At 36.9% G+C, this 27,944-nt stretch overlaps 1 protein-coding gene and 1 long non-coding RNA gene across 6 annotated transcripts in view; one reads left to right on the top strand and one right to left on the bottom strand.

The window, feature by feature from the left end:
- The window catches only part of jade3 (jade family PHD finger 3), a 67,878-nt gene extending 53,940 nt beyond the window's left edge, over positions 1-13,938 (bottom strand). For 2 of the 4 annotated variants that reach the window (XM_039744730.1, XM_039744726.1), the window contains exon 1: positions 13,762-13,938. The gene's annotated coding sequence lies outside the window, so the exon portion shown is untranslated. The remainder of the gene's footprint in view (positions 1-13,761) is intronic. The other 2 variants (XM_039744728.1, XM_039744729.1) reach the window with 2 other exon arrangements.
- Positions 13,939-14,004: 66 nt separating this feature from the next.
- On the top strand, positions 14,005-18,869 carry LOC120523429. 2 transcript variants are annotated; one of them, XR_005632625.1, is made up of 4 exons: positions 14,005-14,088; positions 14,442-14,588; positions 16,548-16,653; positions 18,359-18,869. It is a non-coding gene; the product is annotated as an uncharacterized LOC120523429 (long non-coding RNA). The 2 variants fall into 2 exon arrangements; XR_005632624.1 differs by having other exon boundaries at positions 14,009-14,088; positions 16,551-16,653.
- Positions 18,870-27,944: the final 9,075 nt, after the last annotated feature.

The following is a 27,944-nucleotide window of genomic DNA, read 5'->3' as shown; positions in this document are numbered from 1 at the left end:
CAACTTTTTGCTATATTTTATTTCACTGTCATAGTAATCAGTCCAAATGGCTGCATAAGTGCAAAGTGATGCTTTTCCCAAATTTTCAGTCATTCCTATGAAAATTCAGAACATTTATCTTTTGTGATCTAAAATTTGTTTCTATCACAAATTTAACAGTTTAAAAAAAAAAAAAAAACACATACAAATGTAATCAACTTATTTCATTACTTTTATTCTGTGTCATTGTCGGAGATGGGGGAAAAAATTAAAAAAATAAATAAAACTTACTATGAGTTTAGGTTTTAACAACTGCTACAAAAAATGAAAAAGTTACAAATTTTAAAAGGTAAATAACCTTCATTCAGTGTCACTGGCTTGGACAGAATAAACAGCTTAACATCTAAAATATTAATTCAAAGAGAGAAATGAATTTTGTGTTTTTCACTTTTAACTGCTCCCTTGGACCATTCCCAATGTGAACTTTTAATCCATGTAAGAATCCATAAACTTCTATTCCTATGAGATTGCCAAGGCGACCCTTTCAACCATGAATATCAATGAGTATCTGTTTAAAAAAAAGGCCAATGTTCTAAAAATCTGTGAGAAACAGTTTTACTAACAATAAACCTTGTTATGACAACTAGTTTACTCAGATGCTTCTTTTCCCCAGTTCTACTCTCATTTAATAAAACTAAAATAAAGTTTTAATAAAACTTTGGATCTCTCCATCATAAAAATACAGAGAAAATTTGAACTAAGCTACCACTCCCCTACCCCCTTTTTATGCCTCATCTTTGCACTTTCTGAAGAGAAATCTTTCATGACTGCTTATGTGAAATGGGACTTTCATTTTACAGCTAGATGTTACATGAAACAACCTTCCTTTCATACTTCTGTTCAAGTGCACAGTGAAAAATGCACTTCATTTCAACAGCTTCTCTAAGCTCCTTGAAATATTTTAAATGGGAAAATATAGGAAAAAGAAAAAAAACAAACACCTCAACATGAACAATGAGATTAATTTTAAAAGTTGGTCCTATCAGACATGTAGCAGTTTATTAAATATGAATATTTAATATTACGTACATATGGTATAAATTAGACAAATTTTGTGTAAGCCCTTAAACAAGGAAACTCCACAGAATCTAAAGTGTATGGATTATATTTTTAAAATAAAATTTTCCTTTTGTTATGCCTTCAGTGTCTCTTTCAGAATGCAATACCGTATCAGTGGTCACCTAAAGTACAATAACAAACCTCTGAATATTACTTTACTGCATCAACTCAAAATACATAGTACATTTAAATGGTGAAATGTTTATACATTACATGATCGAGGAAAAATGTAAAAAAAATCTTGCTTTGCTGTTATCAGTTCTGGAGCAGTGAAATTATGGCAAATGACACAAGGTCAACAGATTATACAGATAATAAAATAAAGCTAAGGTGTCTGTTAAAGCCTGCAGAAGATCCAAAATATATTACTACAGCAGACACCTTAATGTTAACAAAACAAACAAAAAAAAAAATCACTACACAGCTGGACATGATTTATAAGTGACTTGACACAAACAAACACTGTTGCACTGTAGGTGGCCTAAGATTAGCCTTGTGTACTAAAATATGCCAATTGCAAGCTTCAAGCATTTTAAAGTACATGTCCTCATAAACATGGACAACAAAAACCTCTAAGTATTGTACTATCAAATAATTTCTAATGCTAAAGAACAATAAAGAAACAAAACATATTTCAAGGTACATTTTTGCCCTCAGTGGCTTATATCCTAGGGCAGGGGTGCCCACACTTTTTCGCCTTGCAAGCTACTTTTAAAATGACCAGGTCGAAATGATCTACCTACATTAAAAATTATACATATACATACATACAGTGGTTTGCAAAAGTATTCGGCCCCCTTGAACTTTTCCGCATTTTGTCACATTACAGCCACAAACATGAATCAATTTTATTGGAATTCCACGTGAAAGACCAATACAAAGTGGTGTACACGTGAGAAGTGGAACGAAAATCATACATAATTCCAAACAATTTTTACAAATAAATAACTGAAAAGTGGGGTGTGCGTAATTATTCAGCCCCCTGAGTCAATACTTTGTAGAACCACCTTTTGCTGCAATTACAGCTGCCAGTCTTTTAGGGTATGTCTCTACCAGCTTTGCACATCCAGAGACTGAAATCCCTGCCCATTCTTCTTTGCAAAACAGCTCCAGCTCAGTCAGATTAGATGGACAGCGTTTGTGAACAGCAGTTTTCAGATCTTGCCACAGATTCTTGATTGGATTTAGATCTGGACTTTGACTGGGCCATTCTAACACATGGATATGTTTTGTTTTAAACCATTCCATTGTTGCCCTTGCTTTATGTTTAGGGTTGTTGTCCTGCTGGAAGGTGAACCTCCGCCCCAGTCTCAAGTCTTTTGCATACTCCAAGAGGTTTACTTCCAAGATTGCCCTGTATTTGGCTCCATCCATCTTCCCATCAACTCTGACCAGCTTCCCTGTCCCTGCTGAAGAGAAGCATCCCCAGAGCATGATGCTGCCACCACCATATTTGACAGTGGGGGTGGTGTGTTCAGAGTGATGTGCAGTGTTAGTTTTCCGCCACACATAGCGTTTTGCATTTGGAAAAAAATGACCAGAGCACCTTCTTCCACATGTTTGCTGTGTCCCCCACATGGCTTGTGGCAAACTGCAAACGGGACTTCTTATGGTTTCTGTTAACAATGGCTTTCTTCTTGCCACTCTTCCATAAAGGCCAACTTTGTGCAGTGCACGATTAATAGTTGTCCTATGGACAGATTCCCCCACCTGAGCTGTAGATCTCTGCAGCTCGTCCAGAGTCACCATGGGCCTCTTGGCTGCATTTATGATCAGCACTCTCCTTGTTCGGCCTGTGAGTTTAGGTGGACGGCCTTGTCTTGGTAGGTTTACAGTTGTGCCATACTCCTTCCATTTCTGAATGATCGCTTGAACAGTGCTCCGTGCGATGTTCAAGGCTTTGGAAATCTTTTTGTAGCCTAAGCCTGCTTTAAATTTCTCAATAACTTTATCCCTGACCTGTCTGGTGTGTTCCTTGGACTTCATGGTGTTGTTGCTCCCAATATTCTCTTAGACAACCGAGGCCGTCACAGAGCAGCTGTATTTGTACCGACATTAGATTACACACAGGTGCACTCTATTTAGTCATTAGCACTCATCAAGCAATGTCTATTGGCAACTGACTGCACTTAGATCAAAGGGGGCTGAATAATTATGCACACCCCACTTTGCAGTTATTTATTTGTAAAAAATGTTTGGAATCATGTATGATTTTCGTTCCACTTCTCAAGTGTACACCACTTTGTATTGGTCTTTCACGTGGAATTCCAATGAAATTGATTCATGTTTGTGGCTGTAATGTGACAAAATGTGGAAAAGTTCACAAGCCACTGTATGTATGTGTGTGTGTGTATATATATATATATATATATAATCTCTATCTTGAGTATACTTTATACCTACAATGTATGTTGTTGTACCTTGCATAACTGAATAACCTTAATGGCACAATAACAATGTAATACATTTATGGTCACTACAGTACAGTGATCCCTTGCTATATCGCACTTCAACTTTCGCGGCTTCACTCCATCGCGGATTTTAAATGTAAGCATATCTAAATATATAATCACAGATTTTTCACTGGTTCGCAGATTTCTGCTGACAATGGGTCTTTTAATTTATGGTACATGCTTCCTCAGTTGGTTTGCCCAGTTGATTTCATACAAGGGACACTATTGGCAGATGGCTGAACAGCTACCCAATCAGAGCACGTATTACATATTAAATAAAAACTCCTCAGTGATATACAATGTGCTTCCCCGTACGTATTGATTTATGATTGTTTGATTTTTCTCTCACCCTCTCCGACGGAGGGGGATGTGAGCAGAGGGGCTGTTCGCACACTGGCCTAGAGGATACGGACGCTCCTCTAAAAAATGCTGAAAGACTGCCTTCACATTGCTCCCTTCCTTGCAGCTGCTTTCTCCGGCGGTGCTTCGCATACTTAAAAGCCCAAACAGCCCTATTGATTTTTGATTGTTTGCTTTTCGCTCTCTGTTTCTCTCTCTCTCTCTCTCTGACATTCTCTGCTCCTGACGCACACTCCTTTGAAGAGTAAGATATGTTTGCATTCTTTTAATCGTGGGACAGAACTGTTGTCTATGTCTTGTCATAGAGCACAGTTTAAACTTTTGACTAAAGGATGTTATTTCATGTCTAGACGGCTCTAATAATGTTAAAAAAAGTATTTAGAAGGTCGTAAACAGGTTTTCGATGCTCTGTGAAAATATTTGATTTATAAATAAAGAATCCCACTTCGCGGAAATTCATTTATTGTGGGATAGTCTGGAACGGATTAACTGAGATAAACGAGGGTTTACTGTATTTGGATTTAATAATCGTCATGTGGGAAAAGGCTGACTCGCATAAATAAGTAGAGCCGAATAATGCAGTCAAGGAGCTTTTAAATTCAGCCGAGTGAAAAATGACAGCTGTCTGATTAACTGCGATTTTAGTTCCCTCCCCTTTGTCTTTCTCAGATCGCTTTTTGGAAGGACGTCAGTTTTGTAGTTTTTATGAACAGTTCAAAAGTGCCTTTCCACATTTTCCTTCTTTGGAATAGCAACGATAGATTGACAGATCTGACAAACGCACTTTGATTGTGACAGAAAAAAATCCTCTTCCAATTCCACATCCAGCCCATACCCTCCCTAAACAATTTTTTTTTTATCCCTTCTTTGGTCGATATAAATTGGAAGGCTAACTAGATCACAGCCAGAGTTTTGCAGTAGCTCACGTGTTTGATTGTGGGTGTAGGATGACTAGTGTGTTAAAAGAGAAGAGATCTCAGACTGGTCGCCCTGCATGTCAATCAAGTGGCAAATGCCATAAGGAGAATATATGATAGACTAAGGTTTAAAAAAAAAATTTGAATGCAAAGCGATCTACCTGCACTACCTTTGCGATCTACCGGTCGTTTGCAATCGACGCATTGGGCACCACTGTCCTAGGGCATTTCATAAGCAGTTAGGTGTATTTTGCTAAATACAGGGGAAATAAACATTTGATTTTACCTTATCAAAATAATGGGTAATGACTCATTTAGCCTCACCAATAGCAGAAAAAAATATTAGTGTAGTGAATATAATTCGTTCTTGTTTATATATGAAACATAGCAAAACATAAGCAATATACCACCCTGAACAAAACAAATGTTTCCTGTAAGTTTTGTGTGATATAGTTTCATTTAAACAGGGGAAGTTTTGATGTAATTCTTTATAGGAATAAAAAAAGCATTACAAAAGTGAAAGCTTTTATTATACTCGGTTAGGAATGCTCTGATCAGGTTTATTAAGGCTAATACCGACCATTGATTTCATGTTACTTGATCGGCTGATCCAGATTTTTATTCCTTTATCACTTTAAAAAACTTTTCCAACTAATATCCTGCATAACCAGACAAATAGAGGTCTGATGACCTATAGTGTTCCTTTAACTAAAAATATGTAGAAAAGTATTTATCAATAATACTTATGGCATAAAAGAAAATAAAATGCTTTTCTTAATAACAAGCTGTCATATTGTTTAGTTTTTTGTGTAATGCACCTATCTGAAACAAAGCTTCGTTTATATTAAAAAAAGTGACCATTTCTCATATACTCACCATTCACATATATTCTCACATAAGTTAATTTATATTGGCAATCAAACACTGCTTAAATGTAAATATACATGTATTCATAAGTTTTAATAATTTGAAATGCTGTTAAAATATACATTTACTATATTTTATATTAATTATCTATATTATACGTATTACATATTAAATAAAACTCCTCAATGATATACGATGTGCACGATTAAAAGAATGCAAACATATCTCCTCTTCAAAGGAGTGCGCGTCAGGAGCATAGAATGTCAGAGAGAGAGAGAGAGAGAGAGATAGAGACAGAGAGCGAAAAGCAAACAATCAAAAATCAATAGGGCTGCTCGGGCTTTTAAGTATGCGAAGCACCGCCAGAGAAAGCAGCTGCAAGGAGGGGAGCAATGTGAAGGTAGTCTTTCAGCATTTTTTAGAGGAGCGTCCGTATCCTCTAGGCCAGTATGCGAACAGCCCCTCTGCTCACACCCCCTCTGTCAGGAGAAGAGAATGTCAGAGAGAGTGAGAGAGAGAGAAAACTCAAACAATCATAAATCAATATGTGCTGTTTGGGCTTTCAAGTATGTGAAGCACATCATATATCATTTTTTACAGTATGCAGGTGTTTATCAATACTGTAGGAAATTAGCTACAAAAAATATTGGGTTTTGTAATCAGCCTTTTTCACCAATCACCGATCTAGTCTTTTATTAAATGAAATATCAGTCGATTTTGATTGGTGGCCAATCGATCAGTGCATCGGGGTAATCATCACGATACACTAAAGACAATTATCTTGATTACAGTGAGCAAGCCTGCTGTAACATTTAGCTAAGATTAACCAATCTACTAGAGAAATAATTAACCAATCAAACGATTATTAAAGCACACTTGGGGTGTCATTTATAGCACCATCCGTAGAATTCACACTAAAACATGGCACATGGACAAAACTGGAAATTTGCTTGCACAGAAAAATTCAGATTTATGCACTTTTCTTTTATAAACCATAATCAACATTAATTTTAAACGCACACGCCTACAGCTTCACCATGACTCCTCCCTGAATTTCATATATTTAAATATGCAAATCAATATAAATCGCCCCTTCCATTCAGTGTTTTGTTAAAAGACAATGGCAAAAGTATGTAAAAAGAATTTCTGCGAATGTGAATTGGAGGCAAGGAAAAAACGTACTATTTGTTGGCTTGAGCAGTGGTATTAGCAGCAAAAGAAAATTGAAGGAGTAATACAGCATGGCGGAGACACTCAAAAGTTGAAATTCAGAAAGTCGCACAATGCCTGAAATAAAAAAAGAAGGTACTGTGAAGGAAAGCTCAGAAAGTTTTGCAGTACATTCAAGGTATTTTATTTGCACCAAACTAACTTTAGCAACTTTAGGCTATAGCCTGTTGTGTTAGTGGTGATGTATCATCATCTCCTTATTCCTTTTCAATTGCTATTATAAAGTTATTCTAACTTGCTGCTTGCAGCAGGTTATATAGTCAATGGTCACAGGGTTGGGTGACATGCGTAATTTAAATTTTGGGGAGTAATTTTAAGAGAATATGCTTTAAAATAAGTGCGAGACTTGGATAGCAAGATTGTAACAGCTAAACTTGAATAATTGGTTCTTATTAACTTTTGATTTGCTATTGTGATCCTCCAGTAGTTTTGAAATTTCACACTGAACCGAAGCAGAAGTCAAACATATTAAAGGTTTTTTTTTTTTTTTTAAAGTGAAGAACTAAAACAATACTGAAACTTTTTTCATGTTCAGATCACTGTAATACAATGTGCAGTTGTCTTCCTAAATGCCATCTACATAAACTTTAGATGCCTCATAATATAGCAGCACATTATTCTCACACATGCACGATCACATGAGAAAGAGTGCATTATCCCTGCCCCAGTATAATCCAGTTTGCACTGGCTCCTAATTGTTCAATGAAAGCAGCCTAAAATATTTGCAATGCTAACTTTTAAAGTTCTTCTAATTTACCTTCTATATAATTTATACTTTGTTCATGCCCCATTTGTTTATTCCCTCCTGATGGTACAAAACACACATTCCTTTGTTTTACTCCAAAACTTTGAAATTATTTGCTACTTTCAAATACACTAACTCAATCACATGATTTCTTCTAGAATAAAGGCCTGCTGATTTGATCATGCATTTAACTGATCTTTATAACACATTTATGAGTATCTTTACACATGTGCTCATGTATAACTATTTCTGTCTTCATCTTTTGCTCATTCCTGTTGTATGGCTATTATATTTCTTAGTTATCACCACAAATTTATGGATTTTAAATGAACATACTCTTTATTTCATGTATCATCAAGGCAAATTGTCTTAAATACTTTTGTGTAAATGACCACTTAAAATTCTTAAAGTCTAAGTATTTCCCATTTGTTAAGTTGTACAGCATTATTGTGTTTGTACTGTTCTATGAAGTAATAAACACTAGAAGTTTTTTTTCCTTAAACTCCTCATGACTGTAGCACTTCCCCAAGGGCCCAGGCATGCATACTGTACCCATGTCATCCTGCACACTATGTAAACAGTAAATAGACAGGATTGCTGACCACTGAATGAGGAGGAGAAGAAGCAGATCTTCAATGCAAAAGCTCTAGAAATTAGAACCATTCATTCGACCTAAAATTGCCAGTTTAAAATGTTTAAATTATTATTATTCATATGGATCAATTCCAGCAATTCTAATATCGACAAGTCTTCCTTAGATAAACTGCTCTTAAAAAAAATCTTCTGCTGTTGTTTTTCCTGTTCTTTGTATCATTTAGGAAGGAAAATGAAAAGCAAATTCACTAGAATAACGAAATACTGTTTTTTTCATTGACACACTTCATTGTTATATTTAATCAACTAGCAATCTGTTGAGTTTAGAAACAGAGTCAGAAACTAAATATACAAGAATGAAGTGGAGTGCAATCGTTTTAGTTGTATAGCAGACTAGGGCAGTAGCACAGATCAAGTCAAACATATCGTGGTTTAAAACACAAAATAGTGAGGCTACCGGTCTTCAGTTATGAGTCATTAATATCTACAGATATAGGATTTAATGAAAATTTATTTATTTTTTTAAGTCACATTTTACATAAAAAAACACTATGAACATCACCTCACCATGCTATATGGTGTAAAAGAATATCCTGTAAATTCAACTTGGACGAATAATGTAACTCTTATCTTTAAAGAAAGTGTGCAAACTGTAAACCACACAGTTCATAAATCAGTCACTTTAACAATGGTATTTACTCAAAGCAAACCTCAAACAAGGACATTTGAATCATTCATATTTACAAATTTACATTTACAAACTGGTGAGAAGCAGCATATAAAATTCTAGCTTTGGCAACAATGGAAATTATACTTAACAATTTTGCTAGAGATTGCTAAAGATGTCTGATGAAAATGCATTTTCATATTAAAATGAGCAATAAAATCATGCACAGCATTAACTAATTTCTCAAATAAAGTATTTTACTTTCCTAAGAAAAAAATCGTTGCCCTATATACGCTAAAGTGATTATTCACAGGACTGACATCAGAAAATCCTAAAAAAATAAAAGTGAAAAAGTATTTGTAATTAATAAACCAGGCACATCCTCCAATTTGTTACTTGCATGTTTGGCTAATTAATAAAACACACCTCATAATAAAAACACTCTTTCAAAAAAAAAAAAAAAGGAGACTATTTTGCCCATTCTAGTTTGTTAGTCTGTAAATACACAGAATTACTGTTCAGGGCAAAGTATGACCTCTCCCAGTGAGAGCAGGAGCTCTTATTCAGTCCTAAAGTAAGGCTTTCACTTCACATCAGTGAGCCTGTTGTGAAGAGCAATAGTCAACTACTCAGCTGCACAGGGATTTGCAGCTCCCCTCAGAAGCATCAATAGTCTGCCTCAAAAAGCAGTGCAAAGGAAGTTAGGTGGAAACTGGATATACATGGCAGATTCAAGGAAAGTGTCTCCCATGCACAAACCTCCAACAGTTAGCAAAACAAAGCATTATAAAGCAGTCTTAATACCTATTTCTAAATCCAGATAACACAGCACTTAGCTTTAAGTAACCAAATGTGAAATTAGGATAAGCACTAGGGTTAAAAAAAGGGAAAATCATTTTCTACTTTCCAAACAGTCTCTTAAGGAAAATGTTTAAGTGTTACTGAATTTTACCGTGGAATATCAGTCTGTACATACAACAAAATATAGAGAAAGTATTTAAACATATTGCAGCATTATCAGTATAGTACACGATAACTTTGTGGGACACACCAAATATGCGGCAAAAAAAAAAAAATCTAAACGGGTCTTTTTTTCACTTTCCAAGTTTCACACAGAAAGGTTTATGAACAAGCATTCAGTGTAAAATTGGCATTGACATGATTCTGGCACTTCCTTGTTAAAAGTAGAAGGAAAATTTGTGAGGCAGTTGTCCCCTTAATTGTGTGCGGTGTTGTGGTGAGTTTGCATTGCCACTGTTCCTCGAAAAGTGCAGAACTTGGAACAAAGGTAAAAGTGGGTGTGTTTGGGGGACTCCTTAGGTTAAGTTACTGCTTACATAAGTATTTCTTGTGATTACATTTTGATTATATTTAATAAGGGTTTAATCACAAAAATATTAAAATGCACAGGCTTATAATAAGATAGTATATGTACTATAATAATAGGCAATACTGCTCAATCTTTCCACAACCCTAAACAACTGCAGGCCATATCTAAGGACAACTCCAGATTAGTCAGGTGCAAAGATGTGGACATCAAAGATGCCGAGAGTTGGAGTAACATCTCATCCAGGATTGAGACTTGCATCCTTCCATAACTGGTCATAGGTTCCAAGTAAATAATTAACAAACAAAACTTCTGGTAATAATGAGTTGTTATGCAAGTATGAGGGTGGGAAGGCATTGTGAACTAGTAACAATAGAAAATATGCATATATTATAATTAATATATATATGTGGTGGGTGCAGTTTTTCATTAAAACAAGTCTCTCTCTGTGAGGCACAGTAGTGTCCATTAACTAAAACAATAGGCTATGCTAAAATTACATCACAAATTTCTCTAAAAATAAATATTTTCCAAATAAGAAATTTACCTCTGAAAGACAGGAAGATGTAAATCTTGCAGACTGTTATGTTGTAGTATATGCAAAAATAAACAATGATACAAAAAGAAGTCTTATAGTGTTACACTCACAAAGTTCTTTTAACAATGCATGTTGAGTCCAAATTCACCCAAAGGGAACAAGGGTCAAATTAAGCAGAAATGATTCCACTTTCTTTATCTTGAAATTTAGTGAAACATGTGACTGCAAGTTATCAGTACAGTTGGGTATTTTATTGCCTCAAAGCAAATTATTTTCTTCTTAAATTACAAAAAAAAAATCCTAAAATCATAATTATCAGCTGTTAACACACTCCATGAAAAGTCACACCCACAGCAATAAAGGTTATCCAGTAATTTAACACTTTAAAAGTAAACAAAACCAAAGGATGTTGTTTTATATACTTCTTTGCATACCTATGTAACCGAGTGATTTTCCAAAAGAAAAAAATGTTTAAGTCTCCTAAAACTGCTTTAATGAAAACTATCCATTAAAACTGTGTTTGTTACTTGTCACGTCACACATTCAAAATTACAAAGTGACAGCCTGCAGCTTGCATGTTTTTCATTTAGTGCAGAACTGTTAATAGATACATAAACTTATTTTAATGAAATGAAAAAGTTAAAAAAGCAATAAAAAGAAAAATAAATAGTAATCAAGTCCACTAAGAACCAGCACACACAAATCACTACAAACTTAAGACACAGATAAAATGAGTCAAAGACGAAAAAACAAAAGCAACACAGCTGGCAAATGGAAGAGGAGAGTTGTACAAGGTGGAAAGCAAATTAATTAGTGCAGTTAAAGCATGAGTTAACAAGGATTACAGCCGAAAAGTCACAAAAAACTGCACAATATATTTTTGTAACAAAGCTACAGCATGACAACAAACTTATTGAAATATACTGTACTGTATGCATTCTAAAGCTTACACTGCTTTTTGTGTGTCATGTGTGAAAGGGGGTGAAACTGCACAATTTTTGATGAGAAAAAAACAACAGGCAGGGTGAGGATAAAATAACAAGCATACCCTATAAATAAATAGGTCAGAAAATAAATGTCCCAAGATAGACAGGACAAAAATTACAAACACAAGAAATAGCAGAAAAGCTAAAACACACATTTTATTTGCCTATTTTGTAAACAAGCATAATCCAAGTCTAGTTTCATGGGAGGCTGGAGACTATTCTGGCTGCATCTGCTGAATGGCAGAAACCAGCTCTGCACAAGTCATTTACAGGATATGCTCTCACATACAGTACACACTCATACATACTGGGCTAATTAAGAATCACCACTTAATCTAGTATACATATCCTTAGGATTTGGAAGAAACACCTAGAGTGCTCAGAAAAATAAAAATACATGTAGACACGAGGGAGAACACCCCAAAACATCATAACAGTGAAACACAGTTTTAAGCCCTGTGTATAATTTGTAAGAAAACTGTTTTAATAATATTATGTTAACCCATACAGAACTAAATTCTATATTCATTGCAATAGTGAACATCTCTACTTCGGAAACTAATGAAGTCACTGATTTTCTACTACACCTTCAAGCAAAACGGTGGTGAAGCAGTTAATAAGTACTATCAAGACCCTACTTTCAGTTCTATCTATAGCACTGTGTAGAGTCTACATATGCTCCCAACATGCGAGTGCAGTCATACATATTAAAGAAAACTAACTTGGTATGGTAAGGTTGAGGGAAAGAGTGTGCCAAGTAAGGGACTGGTCACCTGTTCTGTTGTGATCAATGCTGCAGGAATGAGTTTTGGCCGGTCACAATTCTATAAAATATAAGTAGAAGTATGGCTTTCTATACACACTTCTTTGGGCCAAATATTGTGAGAAGCTAAATCCCAAAGCTTTTTCAGAGGGTGCAAAGTAGGAAGCAACCCTGGAGAGGATGGCGACTCATCACATATCATGGACACACAACATCAATTTAAAGTCTAATAATAAGCCCTCAAAATCGTCTGTTGTAGTAGTGCTGTGAAAAAAAATAATTTTACAGTTACATTCTAAAGCAATAAGCTGTTGGACTAAACTTTCTACAGCTATTGCACTTCTCTCCATGTGTCAAAGCAGAAAAAAATGAAGACGAAAAGTAGATGCTTCAACAAAATTGACAAGAGAATTTTTCCCTTTAGTAGCAAGGGGAAACTTGCTGAGGATCACTTTTACCAGTTTCTCAACACCACTGCAACAATAGAGGGCAATGCTTGCTTTCGACAAGTTCTTTAAGATACATCCAATCAGCCCTACATTACTCTCAGTAGCTTCCTTCTTACCCTCCCACCCACATCCATACATCCTTTGATCGCCCAATCAACGCCCCGCAACTGTCTTCATTTAACTACTGTCTCCAAATTTTAGCTATGTTACTGTACCACATGCGTACCTGCTGTGGTGCTGGCCACTGGAATCACAAACATATGGGTAAACATCTAATCACCGATTAACATGCTGATATTTAAGAAGTGAAACTGCCTGCACTATAATTGCACCTTTCATCATTTACCCAACCAGCATGTCTCACACGTCTTGCTGCTGCTCGGCACTCTCTCCGTACTCCCGGCCTTCCCCGATCTCCAAAGGGCCTTGGCGCCAAACTCCGGGCGCTGAAGCATGCTGCTAAGAAGACCTCACGCCAGTCGTAAAGAGAGAGCAGAAAGGCACTTCCTTCCTAACACGTCCGCACCATGAGCTGCTAAAGCCAACAGTCCACTTTTAGTTTGTCGGTTTTCCGGCGCTAGGTTTTGTTACAATAGTCAACCCCATAATACGATCTGACACAGAGGTTCACAAAAATGGTCCATGCACACAGAATGGAGGCCCCGCGCCCAACCCAAGCAGGCACCCTCTCACTCAGGCACACTATACACACGCGCACGCGCCAGGGCACAGCAGACCTATTGTCCACGAGAAGACAGCGCCTTTACCTTCAAACCATATACAACAACAGATTCGGCAGCTCAACCCACAGTGTTCCGTTGACGAGACGGGCACAGGCATCAGTCGCTCCCTTTCATTCGTTCTCTCTTCATTGCAAAGCTCACTAGCTGGCTCGGATCCTTTCAGTAGCAGCACAACAGCCCTATTGTAACACAACCTGCACCGCGGGATCCTAGACTCCTCCTCTTTCATTAGCCGCTGCCCGCCAAACAAACTTTATTTAAAAAGCCACGCTGTGAGCGCATAGCATGTCAGCTGGGAGCGCAGAACGGGGAACCCTCCCGTTTTGTTTAGAGGCAGCCTCAACGGAGTAGGTAAGAAAATAATACTGTAATAAGCATTATAAAACATGTTAGATGTCCCGCTCGTATGTTGTTTCGTAATACTAATAGTAAATATTTCTACTAAATAAAATGTGTGTGGCGGGGTTAGGGCCATTCATGAAGTGAATTGGAATCCGAATTAGAACTGCACCCAGTTCAAGAAGAAAAGAATTGGTATGAAAGAAATCCGAATTTAATTCCAATACATTAGATACGATTCTACTTCTGAGGCAGTTAGCCTTGATTTGTTAAATATACACCAATTATCTGACCCATAAAGCTTATTCTCAAATGGACAAAGCTGGCAGCACTGTGAGAGTTATGTTTTTTGATTTTTTTTCCAGTCTCTTCAATACAATCCAGTCATCCTTGCTAGTTGGTGAGCCTATGGTGCTTTGAAAAATAAACTGCTTGTCCAGAAGACTTCAGTTGAGAGACTCGAGGGTTCTGTTTCTAATATAGATGTGAGTGTAACACTGGAGCACTACAAGGTACAGTCCCGTCTCCTTTTCTCATCTCTCTGTACACCTCAGATTATAAATATGACAGAAGGTCTTGTCACTTGCAGAAATGATTTGATGATTCTGCACTTATGTGGTGTATTGATAATTGATGCAGAAAGATATTGATGCAGAAATATTTACCTGCAACTTAATATCAACAAATGCAAGTAACTGGTTATTGACTTTTGCCTCACAAAAGGGCAATGTTTAACAGGTTTTAAAGTTAATGGTGCAGTTTTGTTTTTGGTTTACTAAATAGCCATTTCTGGTTGGACATGGCAAGAGAACGTTTGGAAAATGTAGAAGAAAAGACTGATGAACATTTGTTGTAAACCTGGAGATTTTGTTACTTAACAGGTATTGTTTGAAATCAGTGTATGTTTCTTTACTTATTCTCAGAGAGCTTTCAAAAATGAAGCATGAAATACAACAGTGAAAAAGTTAGAATGTGAGTGGAGTATTGCTGTGAAAAAAATTTACTTTGCATTTCACTGTGAGGACACAACAGATTTAATTGCATGAAGAATGTTCTGGTTAAAAGAGAATAAAATGTCATTTTTCTTGGCAAAATGCAAGTAGTTAGGCATGATAGAAATATGGCCGGATATGAAACCATCCTTTCATTAATGACTAAGGTAATATCACGGTATGAGGGAATGTCTGTTTATCACAACTGGGGAGCATGGCAGAACGGAAGAAAAAAAAAATACTGTTTCTGAAACAAACCTGGTAGGACAACAGTCTGACATAAAGATGAGAAATTCCTGTCTATAATTCAAGAATATGTGGCACAAGTAGAAATTTGCAATCCATAAACAATGCCCAAATTAGGTGAAAAGATTAGCTAAGAGAAATGGCCAAAACTCCAATCTAAACAGTGTGCAGGTTTCATAGACATACAATAAAATGTCTTCCCCAAATATTAATTTAAAGTGCTGTAATATTTATGCATGTGGCAAATTTCTATCTTTCATTTTTCTTAAACTGATTGTATATTATCAGACACATAATTCTTTTGTTTTCATATTTAACACTTGACTTAATAGCATAATTTATATTTTTGCATATAATAAACTATTGTACCTGTATTATCTGAGTTAATGGATGCTCCTTTTTAATTATTTTTTTCACAGTCATAGTGTGATTTCACATGCCTCAGACACTTGCACCACTTTAAAAAAAAAAAAGTCTGTGCATCTGTGTGTCCATCCGGTTGCTATGTGTCTGTCATTCCAACAGATGGCACAAAACAAACATTTGTAGTAATGCACATTTGTAATAATGCATTTTATTACTATGGTGCGCCATCTGCTGGAATGACAAATGAAATGCATGTCTTAAGTTATATGTCATGTCCTATGAGATTCATAAAAGCAGTGTTAATGCTGGTGATGTGCCATTTGTTGGAATGACAAATGCAATGCATTTTATTAGTACATGCACTACAAAAATACATTCCAATAGATGATGCACTGTAAGCATTAATGCAGAGGTCTATACTGATTGCTGAAATTTCAACCAGTCCTCGACGCGTAGCACGGTTAGTTTTTAAATAAAGGCATATTTATTAATTTTATGAAAACCATGACTCCTTGAGCTTTTTATTATTGCAGTCAATATGGTATGAATTTAAACATGAAACAAAAGCTGTGAAAATCGCCAAATACATCTATACTAGTGGACTAGTTTGCTGTGGATTAATTTTTTTGCCCTTGTCTTGCTCTGTTAAGTATTTTGGCCTTATCTTCTTTAAATCCTTATTAATGAAGATGCTTTGTTTCTCCTTTTTATAACAGTTGAAGGTTTTTGGTCATTCCACCTCTTGTAGCGCTTTTGTTATATTATTTGGGACATTTAAGTGTATTTTTAAGACTTTTTGAGCCTGTGAAGCCTGAGGTAGGCCAGTGAAGCTGGAATTAACTCCACTGTACTGTGTGTTTTTCCAAGCAGGCAAATGAGTGTCAGCCAATGAAACCTTTTGGAGGCCTCACACCACTTTCATCATGTGGAAGAGTGCACATTATAACACACTTTGCCACTCTCTGGCACCAAGGTAAGCAAAATCCATTAAACTGCATAACTTCAATTTATTTAATAGAATACAAAAGCCAGGTTACTTGATGCACTAACCTGTTTCCATACCACTTGCTCAGTTATCTTTCCGGGTTCTAAAACATCTTGGAAGAAACCTTGAAAAACTGCAATCATGGAGAAAGAATTGTGGTGGTCAAATATTAAAGCCAAAGGCAACAATGTATTGCACACATATGCATTATTCCTTACCAGCTGATGTTGATTTTAATGGGAGGGATTTATCTGTTGGATTATAAGAGTAGTAATCTCTAAAAGGATTTCATTCATAAATTTAATTGGAATAAGCTGTGGTAAGTTACTTCCAGATTTGTTTTGTTATAAATATACTTCCAAAGTGCAGACTGTACACTTCATGAAACATGGAGCTTTGTAATTTGAAATGGAGGCTTTTGAAACATTTAAAAGCCTTTGTAATAAACTGCAAGAAAAGATGTGTTTTTATATATATATATATATATATATATATATATATATATATATATATATATATATATATATATATATATATATATATATATATATATATATATATATATATATATATATATATATATATATATATATATATATATATATATTATATATATATATATATATATATATATATATATATATATATATATATATATATATATATATATAACTATTAAATGCAGCTTCACTTAGCAAAGCATATGTCTGGAGCAAATGATGACAGGCCAGTAATGTGAACAAATATATTTCACTTCAAAAACAAAAAGAAAACTTTAGTTTATGTAATACCTTTTGCAGTGGACTTAATTTCAGTAATTTTTACCAGACAATTTACAATATTGGAATTTCATGAAGTTTTAAATATTAAATCATTCGTTAATTTTTGTAACTTGCTTATTTAAGTACCAAGTCATGCTGAATTTGGAGACTGTCTCAACATCATTAGGCATAAACTATAAACCAACCCACAGTATGGGCACAATTTCATCACTAGGCACGCTTTTTATAGCTTCAGGCCAATGTAGATTTACCAATCAGCCCAACCTACACATGTCTGAGTTGTGGAAAAATTGGAGCACCCAGAGAAAAAACACATACATAAAGAAAGCAGTATGTAGGCAGAACTGAGTCAGCTATCTCAACCCAAGACCAGAGCTGCAAGGCAGCAGCACTAACTGCTATGTCACCCAATAATCAAACAGTTTATTGATACAGAGGGTTATGTAATATATTGTATGAGACAGCTTTTAATTTTAAATGCTTTGTGTGTGGGTCAAAATGTGTTTGAATAGGCTGCTTACACAGTTGTATTTCTTTAACAATAGTTAACTGATTATTTCTGTTCTGTATGTGACGGTGTGGGTTCTTTCCACAGTCCCTGGCAGCTTGAACCCAAAACCGTTGATAACTTGTCTGAGGTTGAGCCCGGCAAATAGGGACACACACAGTCAGCAAGAGGTGGTTTAAAGTGCATCACTGCTTTATTTACAAACAAAGTACAGTGCTCCAAATAAATTCAATAAATAAATAAATAATCCATAAATAAAACATGAAATATGGAGATTTAAAAAAATTAAAATAAACAATCCAGTAAATAAGCAGTAAAACCAAGGTTATAAACAAGCCAAAAACTATTTCATTTCACTTCCAGTGTTTTTCTCACTTTCACTCTTCTCCCTCCTCTCATTCAGCTCCTGGGCAAAATCAGTAGAAGCAAGGTCACAGCAACAGCACCCCACAAATGACTACATCCGTCGGCATCTGCCTTAACACCTAGGGCAAGACTCCCACATCCTGCTGCTTCCATCAGCATCTGCAGGACTTCATGGAGCACATGATTGCTCCTGCTCCCAGCTGTCCACGTCTGGATTGCATCACACTCAGCTCTTTCACAGGGATTCCCCTGACTGCTTTGCTGCTTTTTCACTGCATTGGCTCTCAAATGATTTTTCACTCACCACCTCAACCTTACTTCCTCCATACCTTTCATTTCTCTGTCCTCCTTTCTTTTCTGCACAGGTTTCTCTTATGCATCTCGGTATGTAGGTGCGCATGCACTAATTACAGACTCCATGGCCGCTTGCTAATGAGGCAATTGATTGAACTATGTGCATCTGAACATGAATGTACACTCAACTGTTAACACCAATTTGCACTTTGCAATTAACCTTAAAAGGTAATCGTCTACACTGGTTTGTTTTTTTTTTTTTTAGTAATCCCAATCCTTTGGATCCATCAGATGTTAGCATAGTTGGAGAATATTCTGTTAGGCTAGTTGGGTAATATTTTGTCTCTGAAGATAATTACAGAAATTCTGGAAAGTAAATATATTGTAAAATTATCAAAAACAGACAAAAAGGAGTTGGAGGATACTTGGCTAAATGTCTGAGCAAGAAATATGGTAAAAACAAAAGGAAAAAGTCAGTTAGTACAACACCCGAGATGTTTTAATCTTCTGAAGGAAGAGGTGCATCTTCACACAGAAGCTGCTCACAAATGAAACAGGGCTTTTAGTGAACCTTAAGGTTTAAGTACCCATGGAAGTGGAAGTGGCGGGGCTAGTGAGACTGGAACTGGAATTGAGGTCAGTTGTTATACAGTGTTCTTCATTCTAAAGGGAATTGAATTAGGATTATTAGTTTTGTCACATTCCAATTTGCCCCCCCATGTTCCCTTCCACCAATACCCAGGAAACATTCCTGATGCTTGTGTGTGTGTGTGTGTGTGTGTGTGTGTGTGTGTGTGTTACAGGGCCCGTCTCCTTTTATTCAGTTTCTGAGGCAGGAACGAGCTTGGCTGATTGGTCATGAACACAGGATAGTGTGTTTGTGTTAATATGGAGTAGACCCTTGTCCATGGAATTCCCATTGACTATAATCCTGCAGGTTAAGGAACCAGTGAGTCATTCAAGGATTGCTATCCTAAGCTGTCATTCATTGGAGGGGGGTGTAGTTCCTGTTGAGAATAAATTCTTGACTCAGCAGACAACACTTTAGCTTTAAGATGGCCCATATGATAGAAAGAACCTCCTGCTGAACCCTATTATACCTTGTGACGTGTGATTCCCTGTCTTGCACCCCAAAACACGAGGCTGAGTCTCCGTACTTTTGCAAAACCTGCTTTATTCAGCTTGACACAGGAACAGCATGGTTATTTATTGTAGTGGGATCTACCACTCTCCTATACACAGACACAGCAATCAGGCAGGGTCGTGGCCAAGTAATACTCTGCATTTATAATGTTCCTTGCATCACCCATCGAAGAGCTGCTGCAGCTCTGGGAGCCTGCGGTTGCCCTGGCAATGAATTGCTTTCTTCCACAGACATGGCGATTAAGCTTTGGGATGCTTTTTGGTGTGTCGTCCCATTGGGGGGATTCCCAAAAGAGTTTAGAGGATTGCCACTCCAGCAATTTCCAGCTCAGATACAAAACAGGATGCTTCACACCATTTCCTCAACACGGCACAAAGGCCAGTGTCAGAAGTGCTCATCTGGAGTAGGAAAGGAAGATAGAATTAAGCCAATAAGCAATCAAAATATTCAGAAGAGTTTGGGCATTTATAAGGTCCAGAAATGAAGCCTCTACTTTAGCATTCAATACCACATTGGCAGGAGCAATTTTGTGAATTGGGTCCATTTAAGGTGAAGCCCTCTTAAAAAAACAGGGAACAAACCTCCAATAGTATCCTGCAAGACTTGGGGAAAACCTTCTGTTTACCTTTTCATATGTGGCTGGGGCCATCTCTGGATGGAAGCTATTTTGGTCTATTGTGGTTTGACTTGATCCTGTCCTACTTCATAGCCTAAATATTTGGCTTCCATAATTCCAAAATAGCATTTTTTGTTTGGATTTTTATGCAGGTCTGAATCTAGGAAGGATTGCACTAGAGTCAAAAACTACTCTTAAGTATTCCTCTCATGTGCTGGAAAAGATGACAATATCATCAAGATAGACAGCACTGTTGGTATTATGAGGCTTGAGCAGTTGTCCTCCAGACATTGAAAGATTCCTGGAGGTGCATGTAGACCAATGGAAATAACATAGTATTGCCAGTGACCTCTAGGGGTGCTGAATGGTGTTTTTTCCTTTGATTTAAAGGGCTAGAGGAATCTGTCAATGCCCTTTGGTTATATCACACTGGAATTTATAAGTAAGTGTTCATGATGTAATTGGTGGTGCCTCTTGGGATGTAGTCTGTAGCAAATTATTATCTCCCCACAAAGACTCTAAAATGTTAGTGTGACCCACTTAAAAATAGAACAGAAAATTAAATCTTGCACCAGGGAGGAAATAAAATTAACACACACATGAAAATAAATCTTAAAAATTCTCCTTTCAAAATTACAAAAACTAAAACAAATTGTCCAGTGCAAAAAAAATTAACCAATCAGAACACAGTGCTTTTACAATTCTTAATACAGACTCCATTGTTACTGTACAACAACAACATTTATTTATATACTGTAACACATTTTCATATAAACAATGTAGCTCAAAGTGCTTTACAAGACATCAAATACTAAGTTACAAGAAAGGAAATACAATAAGGTTTAGGCAATAAAAGTTTAAAGTAAGTAACAAAAAAAAGTAAGGTCAGATGGCCAGGGGGACAGAAAAAACAACAAAAAGAAAAATCTGCAAGGATTCTAAGGCCAAAAGAACTCCTAGCCCCATCGGGATAGGATTTGATGAAGTTGATCTTGTGGACAGTCGAGGCAGCTGCCCTTCATTCCAGGATCACAGGTGGCTGCATGGTACCTTGATCAGGTGGTGGTGGCATAGATCGCCACCACAGAAGAACCAGTAAAGACAGAAGAGAAAAGTAGAGATTAGTAATGATTGCAGATCCCTGAAGAATTTGATAATTCTATGCTTATATAGTCTATTAGGAGTATGACACGTAGCTACTGCTGGGATGCCTCCATAATGGAAGGACCAGGGGAAGGAGCCTGCACAGGGTAATACCACCCCCAGAATGACAGAGGGCAGGAGCTTGTTAGAGTGCCACAGGTTTGGAGCAGGAAAGTTCAACCCTGTTGGAGTCTGTGGCCGCCACCACCAGGGGGCGCATGGAGAACAGCTTAGCCCTTCTCTATAAGGCTACCGCCACACCCGGAAGTACAGCCAGAAGAAGATTGTGGAACACCTGGAGCACTTCTAGGTGCTGTATAAAAGATGCCAGCTGCCACAACTCAAGAAGCCAGAGTCAGGAGGAGATGGATGAAGCCTGCAGAAGGAGGAGTGGAGAATTGAGAGCGTAAGAAAAAGGACTGGGTATTTAATATTTGGTGCTTTGTAATGTGTGCTGCTGTAGTGAGTGAGACAAAAGTGTTTCACACAGCTCAATAAAGGTATGCTGTGTGCTGGACTTGTCCTCTGTGTCTGTTGTGTCTGGGGTTTGGGGAGATGTATGCCGCCTGGTTACCACACTACAAAAAGCCAAATTAAAATAATGGGTTTTTAGCAGCTTTTTAAAATTTATCACAGTATTATCCTGGCAAATTTCCATTGGTAAAGTATTCCAGATTTTAGGTGCATAACAGCAAATAGGATACTCACCATTTCTTTTAAGCTTGGCTTTTGGAATTATAAGCAGACCTCCATTCAAAGACCTAAGGTTATGACTTGGAGTGCAGAGGGACGGGCATTCCAAAATCTAGGACGGAGCAAGATTGTTTAAGGCTTTATAAATGGTTAGTAGTATTTTAAAATCAATTCTAAATGAAACAGATAACCAATGTAACAACACAAAAACTGGTGAGATGTGCTAAAATTTTCTTTTTCTAGTTAAGATTCTGGTTGCTGAATTCTGCACTAGCTGCAATCAAGTGATGTCTTAGGTAGTCCTGTTTTGAGTGCATTACAATAATCTAGTCATCTAAAGCCGTGTATCATCTGCATAGCTGTGGTAGCTCACATTGTGCTTTGAGATAATCTGCCGTAAAGGAAGCAAGAAGCCTGGACCCAGAATTGGTCCTTGTGGTACACCATAATCATTTACTACTTTAACCTGTTCAGTTTTTGTACTATGGTTTGTTCTAAAACCTGACTGAAACTTTCAAGAATAGAATGTACATTCAAATAATCATTTAGCTGCTTAAAAACTCCCTTCTCTATTACCTGATACACTTGTATGTTGGCCATCATTAGAATAATCTAGACTAAAACAGGCTATTCAGTCAAGCAAAGCTCACTGTTCTGAGCCACTTAATTCTTCTAAAATCACATCAAGTTTACTTTTGATAGTCCCTAATGTTCTACTGTCTACCACACTACTTGGTAGCATATTCCATGTGGTTCTCTGTGTAAAGAAACATTTCCTAATGTTTGTTTGAAATTTATCCTTAAAAAGTTTCCAACTCTGTCCCTTTGTTCTTGATGAATTCCTTTTGAAATATGTCTCGATCCACCATATTAATTCCCTTCATAATTTTAAACACTTTAGTCATGTCTCCTTTTATTCCTCTTTTGCGTAAACTGAAAAGGCTTAGCTCTTTTAATCACTCCTCATAATTCATCCCCTGTAGGTCTGATCCTACTTGCTCTGTTATGGACTTTTTCAAGCACTGCTATCTTGTTTGTAACCTGGAAACTAAAACTGCACACAGCACTCCAGATGAGGCCTCACTGGTGATTTATAAAGCTTGAGCATACCCTTGACTTGTACTGCACACATTGTGCTATATAACATAACATTCTTTTAGCCTTCTTAATGGCTTCTGAACACTGTCTGGCAGTTGATAGTGTTGAGTCTACTGCAACTCCTAAATCCTTCTCATAATGTGTACTTTCAATTTTCAGACATCCCATTGTGTATTCAAACTTAACATTTTTACTTCCTATATGTAATATTTTACATTTACTTGCATTAAATTTCATCTGCTACAAATCTGCTCAAGCCTGTATGCTGTCCAAGTCCCTCTGTAATGATTCAAAGGATTCTAGATTTTCTGCCAATCCAACTATCTTGGTATCATCTGCAAAATGAACCAGCTTTTTCCTTAAATAGCAGCAGCCCCAGCACTAACCCCTGAGTACACCACTCTTAACATCAGTCAATTCTGATAAGGTTACTCGCACCATAACCCTCTGCTTCCTGTGTCTAAGCTAGTTCTTCCAGCAGAGAGTGGATAATTTATTTGCTATTGCATTTCTAAAAAGTTCACGTGTAAAACTATTTTACCTGCCGGCTTCATGTCTAACTTGTGAATATAATCCCCTATTACTATGTGGGGCATCCCCTACCCTTGGGATCTGCCTCACATTACTAATTAGCCAGCTTACACACAAAGAAGCACATACTTTTAATAGACACAGACTTAACACATAATGATCAATAAGGGCATCTGCTACCTCGAACCCTGAACAAGATTCTATAATCTTCTTCAGACCCCTTTATCTGTCCTCCAAAATAACTCTTCTTTTATTTCTAACTAGATTTTATCTTACTTCGTTCCCAAGTAGCTTACTTGGCTAAGGTAGAAATATTTTATTTCATTAAAACAAGGCAACATTCAGCACACTGGAGAAAGCAACTTTTCACAAATGACAGCCCCCACTGTCTCTTAACAACAGCCTCCCATCTTTGCATTCAGTCGTAAACACTTAGCAATTGCTTCATTCTTTTATATATCATCAAATACTGTCATACATTGTTTTTAATAAAACATATTGTCATACTTAAATTTCTTTTACAATTGCACATTATTCACAAAGATCTGTATCACACGTACTATATACTCAGTCGAAGTTGTGTTTTTTTTTTAACATAACTTTTCACCATTCATCTCACTCCTTAACATTCACACTTCTATTTGCTTATCAGGACAAAACAGCCTCTTGGGACACAGGCTGGTGTTACCTTTGGCAAATTGGGAACAGATCCAGCTCAGCTTCATATGGCGCTGTTCTCCAGATCAAGGAGACTCTGTGGTGAACCTAGTCAGCGGCAATCAAGGAAAAAACTTCCTTGGAGATTCGATTCAACCATCAGGAAACCATGCAGAACAATACCACAACAGGAAAGTGTTCCCAGAAAAAGCTATGCAGTCACAGAGAATATACTAGCTCAACAAGGAAAACATATAAGCTTGAACCTTTACTTCCCATCGAAGGCCAAGAGTGTTAACCACTGCGACACCATATGCTCCACACACACAAATCTGGTACATTGTGATTTTTTGCAATAAGTTGTCTCCCTTGTCTTTTATTATTATCAAAAGGGCATTTCTTCTTGATCAGGGCTTAAAGGAAAGATGTTTTGCATTGTTTAATGCTAGTTAAGACGTCTTCATTTTAAATCAAGCCAATGGATACCTTCCTAAAGTATGGCCAGTACTTATAAGAAGGTAATGTAGAGACATGCTTCTCATTGCAAATTAAAACCAATTATTACTTTTTTTCTTTTTCCAGTTTAAGTCAGAGCTCTTTATATTGTAGCATTATTTGTGTAAACAATCTGCCGTTTCTTTTTTTCACAATTGCTTATAAAGAGAGTGTTAATACAAGCTTGTAATTTAAGCAATACTTACCAGATAACATCAATAGCTTCTTAGTTTCTGTGTGTTTTTGATTTCCTTGAGGATGGCATATTAACATTTTAACACAATTTCATGGCACATATTAGTTTGGGGGGGCTATGACATGCATTAACCTTTTTTTCCTTTAAATACTGCTCGCAGCACCATATTTGTATCCAGCAGACAGTGGTCTTTCTCCCTGGAATTTGTTTCTTGATGCAGAATTGACTTGAACCGAAATACTATACCTTTTGTACCCAGGCAGAAAATAATTACAAGAGAGAAAAATATGGCACAAAAAGAGATATATGTATTTAACTTGCTTTAACAGGTAACATTCATTCCCAGAAATATAATGCATAACCCTGTATACAGTGGTGTGAAAAACTATTTGCCCCCTTCCTGATTTCTTATTCTTTTGCATGTTTGTCACACAAAATGTTTCTGATCATCAAACACATTTAACCATTAGTCAAATATAACACAAGTAAACACAAAATGCAGTTTTTAAATGATGGTTTTTTATTTAGGGAGAAAAAGAATCCAAACCTACATGGCCCTGTGTGAAAAAGTAATTGCCCCCTTGTTAAAAAATCACCTAACTGTGGTGTATCACACCTGAGTTCAATTTCCGTAGCCACCCCCAGGCCTGATTACTGCCACACCTGTTTCAATCAAGAAATCACTTAAATAGGAGCTGCCTGACACAGAGAAGTAGACCAAAAGCACCTCAAAAGCTAGACATCATGCCAAGATCCAAAGAAATTCAGGACCAAATGAGAACAGAAGTAATTGAGATCTATCAGTCTGGTAAAGGTTATAAAGCCATTTCTAAAGCTTTGGGACTCCAGCGAACCACAGTGAGAGCCATTATCCACAAATGGCAAAAACATGGAACAGTGGTGAACCTTCCCAGGAGTGGCGGCCGACCAAAATTACCCCAAGAGCGCAGAGACGACTCATCCGAGAGGTCACAAAAGACCCCAGGACAACGTCTAAAGAACTGCAGGCCTCACTTGCCTCAATTAAGGTCAGTGTTCACGACTCCACCATAAGAAAGAGACTGGGCAAAAATGGCCTGCATGGCAGATTTCCAAGACACAAACCACTGTTAAGCAAAAAGAACATTAGGGCTCATCTCAATTTTGCAAAGAAACATCTCAATGATTGCCAAGACTTTTGGGAAAATACCTTGTGGACTGATGAGACAAAAGTTGAACTTTTGGAAGGCAAATGTCCGTTACATCTGGCGTAAAAGGAACACAGCATTTCAGAAAAAGAACATCATACCAACAGTAAACTATGGTGGTGGTAGTGTGATGGTCTGGGGTTGTTTTGCTGCTTCAGGACCTGGAAGGCTTGCTGTGATAGATGGAACCATGAATTCTACTGTCTACCAAAAAATCCTGAAGAAGAATGTCCGGCCATCTGTTCGTCAACTCAAGCTGAAGCGATCTTGGGTGCTGCAACAGGACAATGACCCAAAACACACCAGCAAATCCACCTCTGAATGGCTGAAGAAAAACAAAATGAAGACTTTGGAGTGGCCTAGTCAAAGTCCTGACCTGAATCCAATTGAGATGCTATGGCATGACCTTAAAAAGGCGGTTCATGCTAGAAAACCCTCAAATAAAGCTGAATTACAACAATTCTGCAAAGATGAGTGGGCCAAAATTCCTCCAGAACGCTGTAAAGACTCATTGCAAGTTATCATAAGCGCTTGATTGCAGTTATTGCTGCTAAGGGTGGCCCAACCAGTTATTAGGTTCAGGGGGCAATTACTTTTTCACACAGGGCCATGTAGGTTTGGATTTTTTTTCCCTAAATAATAAAACCATCATTTAAAAACTGCATTTTGTGTTTACTTCTGTTATATTTGACTAATGGTTAAATGTGTTTGATGATCAGAAACATTTTGTGTGACAAACATGCAAAAGAATAAGAAATCAGGAAGGGGGCAAATAGTTTTTCACACCGCTGTACATACATATTTAGGCCAAACAGAAGCATTGGGATATCTCAGCTAAGTGGGAGAATGGTGACAAAATCAGATATTCCATCCAGTAGCTAGGAATGTCGGTGTTATAGTGATGCCTCTGATGTCATGCTTGATCTTCGGCATTATAAACACATAATTACATATTCATAGAATTCATGTCAGAACGGACTGGTTATTAATACCTTCATAAACACTGGGTTCTGTAACAATATTGGTTAAACAGACATCAGCAAATACCCAAAACAACCTGCTTGTGTACTTCACGTTTTGTGCCCATGTCCCTAACCTGACTTAAAGTTGTCATTTGTCAATCTCCCTGTCTCTCCCTTTCTCTCACCTGAATTGCATGGATTTGTGAAATACATTTCACAAATTACATTGGCAAAAATAATCTTGCTACAACACCCCACCCTGAACTCCTACTTCTTTTAGTATGATGCCCAACTTCTCATGTGGCACCTTATCAAATGCTTACTGAAAGCCCAGGTAAATAATATCATATGCTCCACTTTGATCATATCCTTTTGTTGCTTCTTCATAGAATTCCAACATGATGGTAAAACACGACCTCCCTCACTGAACCCATGCTGATTGTTCACTAAAATTCATGTTCTTGCCACGTGTTTCTCAATCATATCCTTAAACATAATGTTTAGGGTCATTATTCTGCTGGAAGACCCAATAACAACCCATCTTCAGCTTTCTGGCAGAGGCCACCAGATTTTGATTTAAAATGTCCAGGTATTTCAAGGAGTTCAT

This window comes from Polypterus senegalus, chromosome 2, assembly GCF_016835505.1.
Source record: "Polypterus senegalus isolate Bchr_013 chromosome 2, ASM1683550v1, whole genome shotgun sequence".
NCBI lineage: Eukaryota > Metazoa > Chordata > Cladistia > Polypteriformes > Polypteridae > Polypterus > Polypterus senegalus.
This window is presented reverse-complemented; position numbering and strand designations above follow the sequence as displayed.